The following is a 4,556-nucleotide window of genomic DNA, read 5'->3' as shown; positions in this document are numbered from 1 at the left end:
CCGAGCCGTCCTCCACAGGCAGTCTACCGACCAGCTTGGGAAACTGGTGGCACTGCTGGAAGGGAACTCTGGGGGGATGAAACCCCACATCTCAGCCCATCCTCCCCTGGCCCCGTCCTGCAACCCTGTCTGGACATCTCTGGGCACAGCTCTGAGCTGCAGATTGACTTCCCGGCTTGAACTCATCCCGCCTCATCAGCGTGAGCCTGCTCGCTGATCTGCAGGCACGGCTGAACCTGCCGAGGGCCGCCAGGTCTCCCTGCGTGGGGGTGGTGGGACAGCCCCTGGTGTCAGCACACTTGGCTCCTGACTGCCCAGCCCTGAGAAAGCTGCTGGCCCTTGCTGCACCCTGGCACAAGTGCCCACAGTGCCACAATGCCTCGGTTCTGCTGCAAGTCCTTGCCAGGAAACTACACCCCAACCCACCCACAGTCTCCTGCAGCCTCCTCATAGATCCTCTTGCTGCTGTAACCATGAGCTACAGATTCGGTGGCAGTGGCGCAGTCCCAAGGGAAGATTGAACTGGCCCAACAGAAGTCATTCTGTCAACTGATGAGTTGTGGAGCAGCGTTACTGCTTGATAGCTGGATCTGCTGCTTTCCCACAGGCAGAAACTAGAGTGATGAGGCCTTACGTCCGCTTCTTCAGCTCCTTCTTGAGGAATGAGTGGCATCAAATAGGTCTGTCAGTCCAGCTTGGCCCAAGGTCTTGGGGAATGTAAAAGAAGGGCTCCCCTCAGCAGTGGCTGGTTTGATTAACTAGCATCTAGCAGGGTGGTATTCACCTCCATCTAGTTGGAATGTGTATTCATGATCTGCCAGTGCACAGGATAATGGTGGCCAGTACACCAGAGAGACCGTCCCCATTTACCTTCCCAGCTATCTTGACAAGTTGTCACTCTGGTTATGAAGCAGGTGTGAGGTGCCAGCGTCAGCCCTCAGATGAAGATGTTGTAGCTAGAGCAGCTCCCAGCACTTAGGAAGTGCTCAGTGTTCATGATCGGGGTGAGTGGTGCCAGGCTAGCCCAGTGTCCAGACCATGGGGGTGGGAAGGAGGCAATCACGGTGCTTTCACGGAATCACAGAAACGTTTTAGTTGCAAGAGACCTTTAAGATCATGAAGTGCAACCGTTCCCTCTGCACTACCAGGTCACGACTAAACCATGTCCCTCAGCACCACATCCACAGATCTTATAAAGACTTCCACGGCTGCGGACTCCTCCGCCTCCCTGGGCAGCCTGTTCCAATGCTTTCCCACCTTCTCTGTAAAGACGTTTTTCCCTAGAGCCAGCCTAAATCTCCCTGGGTGCAACTCGAGGCCATTTCCCTTGTCCTATCACTTGTTACTTGGGAGAAGTTCCTCTGGCTCAGCCCAGAGCCCTCATCTCTCAGTGGCTCTCCACACCTCTCACAGACTCTCACAGTGACTCTCAGGAGCTACTACACGTGGCACAGCTCCAGCAGCCCCTGCCAAGAGCGTGTGCTGCAGCTTTTAATCCAGGCAAAGTAAAGAGTCACAGCTAGAGAAATTGTTCTTATCTTTATGCAATGGTTCCAAGTGGAGCTCCACGGAGTGAATATGGGTTCCCGCTTCCTTTCTTCCCCAAAGCCAGATCCCAGCAGCAAGCCCATGCTGTGCTTTCTCTCTCCCTGTCTCTCTACAACTGTCAAATGAAGAATAAATGAGGTGCTGCGTGATGGGACACTCCTCTCACATCTGGACGATCTGTAGAGGTAAGTAAAGACTGACAGACAGGCATGAAGAAACAGACTGGGAAAAGATGATGTGTACACCCTGTTCCAGAGCTAGAGGAAGACAAACACGAGCAACCTTCTGAATGATTCCTCGAAGTCAAGGGCTTCTGGAGATGCACGCCCAAAGAGCAAACCTGGTCTCTTGGATGTGGGGCTACAGGGAAACCCATCTTAGTCTATAGATGCTTCAGAGGACACAGCATAAGAAAGATGATGTTTCCTGGCACCTTACCCACCCTCATCAAACCGCTGCAACTGAGTCCATACCAACATTCTCACCATCTTCCATGAGTTTCATTTTTTTCCCATCCATTTTCCCCTCAGATGTATTGAGGAAAGAATTCCCCCGTATTATCTTCACGTCTGCTGTGCAGACGAGGGAGTGCTGCATTTGTACACATAATGGGATTTCTCTTGCCTCACAGGGCTGGGATTCTGAGAGATGCAAAAAGGTGAAGCCACAGGTGACAGAATTTGTATAGACACAGTGTTTAAGTCCACAAAGAATCCCTGTAGCTTCAAAAGAAGGGGAAGGAAACATGACGGTTCCTGTTCTACAAACCCTTTGCCACTAACTTGAGAGAAAATCTTTCATTTTTAAGCGTTTACAAAACTACTTGCCTTCACTCATAGTTCTGGTGTTTTCCTCCAAGGTCAAACAGATTTATGTGTGAAAGGACAACCTGTCCTCGACAGAGCGAAGTCATCCACCACCTGTTGTTTACACCAGTTCTGGGAATCTAATCCCATTGTTGGTACACTCTCTTGTGTTTTCAGACTCAATAAAAACACAGAGGCTTCAAGAGCAGAAGAGGTGACGCATCAGCTCCGAGATCATACCAGGCTGCTCAGGGTTTTTTCCAGCTGGGTGATAGAAAATCTCCAAGGATGGAAATTGCACAACTTCTCGGACCTTCCAGTTCCTTTTCCAGAGCTGATCTCCAGTTAGTCATCCCCCAGGCTGTATCCTTGCAAGGTGTTCCACCTTCCCAAGGGCAGGAGATCACATTGGTCCTTGTTGAATTTCATCAAGTTCCTGTTGGCTCTTTCCTCCATCCATACTAGGTGACAGCCTTGCCAGCAAGCATGTCACCTGGTTCTCTCAAATCGCTGTTACCTGCAAGGTTGATGAGAGTGCATTCCATCTCAGCCTCCAGGCCACTGAAAAGAGGTTTAACCAGGCAGTCGTCAGGACAGACCCCTCTGGTACTCCACTACGCTAGGCAAAATGCAACCGTCAGCCATTAACCTCTGAATATCTCTAATGTTTTTATCAATGATCTGGACGCGGGGATTGGGTGCTCCCTCACTAAGTTTGCAGAAACACCAAGTTAGGTGGAGTGTTGATCTGCTTGAGGGTGGAAAGGCTCTACAGAGGGATCTGGGCAGGCTGCATTGATGGTCCGAGGCCAATGGTGTGAGGTTCCACAGGGCCAAGTGCCAGTTCCTGCACTTGGGTCACAGCAACCCCCTGCAACTCTCCAGGCTGGGGGACGAGTGGCTGGAAACTGCCTGGTGGAAAAGGACCTGGGGGTGTTGGTCAATAACCGGCTGAAGATGAGCCAGCAGTGTGCCCAGGTGGCCAAGAAGGCCAACGGCACCCTGGCCTGTGTGAGAAATACTGTGGCCAGGAGGAATAGGGCAGTGATGGCACCCCTGTACTGGGCACTGGTGAGGCCCAACCTTGAATACTGGGTTACGCTTCCCTGTACTGGGCACTGGTGAGGCCACACCTTGAATACTGGGTTCAGTTTTGGGCCCCTCACTCCAAGAAACACATTGTGGTGCTGGACTGTGTCCAGAGAAGGACAAAAACGCTGGTGCAGGGTCTGGAGCATAAGTGCGCTGAGGAGTGGTAGAGGAAGCTGGGGGTGTTTAGCCCGGAGAAAAGAAGGCTGAGGGGAGACCTTATCACTCCGTACAGCTTCATGAAGGAAGCCTGAAGGAGGCTGTGGCAAGGTGGGGATTGGTCTCTTCTCCCAGGTAACAAGTGACAGAATGAGAGGAAACTGCCTCAAGTTGTGCCAGGAGAGGTCTAGACTGAGCATTAGGAAAAATTTTTGCACTGAAGGGGTTGTTAAGCTTTGAACAGGCTGCCCAGGGCGGTGGTGGATTCTCCATCCCTGGAGATATTAATATGACATGTAGATGTGGTGCTGAGGGACGTGGTTTAGTGGTGCGCTGGCGGTGCTGAGTTAACGATTGCTCCTGGAAGGTTCCATGATTCGGTGAATCTGATGGCAGAACAGTTTTTTTATCTATCTGATTGTGCAGCGGTGACACTGTAACGTCCCCTCTTGGACAGACTGCATAAGAACCGTTGGCAGAAGAGCCTGTGCTGGTACATCTGCAACCTGCAGCTCCTTGCCTCTATGTGCCAGGTTTTGGGGCAAGCTGTTGCGGCCATGCAGGGCTGCGTGACTCTGCTCTGTGCTGCAAGCAGACAAGCAAAGCGCAGGAGAGCAGCCCAGCTGCATTTCCCTGAAGCTGCCCCTCAACACCGGGCGAGAAGGGGCTTCTGGAGCCATCGGGGCTTGCCCTGGAGTCCAGTGCTCGGAGTTAGCAGGAGGCAGAAGAGGGAGAACAGGGGTTTTCTAAGCCTGCTCCGCTGTGGGCTCTTTGCAGGCTGTCCCCAGAGCCTCCTGGGCAGAAGATGGCCCCCTGCCAGCTCCTTACAGCCTCACTCACTTTTCCTGAGAACTCAGCAAGGCAGAGTTTCACAGACGAGAGGAAATCCCTAAACAGATGCAGCTCAGAGAGTGGAACGGCTTGCGGGGGGGGGGGGGGGGGGGTTGGTTGGGG

This window comes from Buceros rhinoceros, unplaced genomic scaffold, assembly GCF_000710305.1.
Source record: "Buceros rhinoceros silvestris isolate BGI_N320 unplaced genomic scaffold, ASM71030v1 scaffold3758, whole genome shotgun sequence".
NCBI classification, from domain to species: domain Eukaryota; kingdom Metazoa; phylum Chordata; class Aves; order Bucerotiformes; family Bucerotidae; genus Buceros; species Buceros rhinoceros.
The sequence above is the reverse complement of the archived record's forward strand: the minus strand, read 5'-3'. Positions refer to the sequence as shown.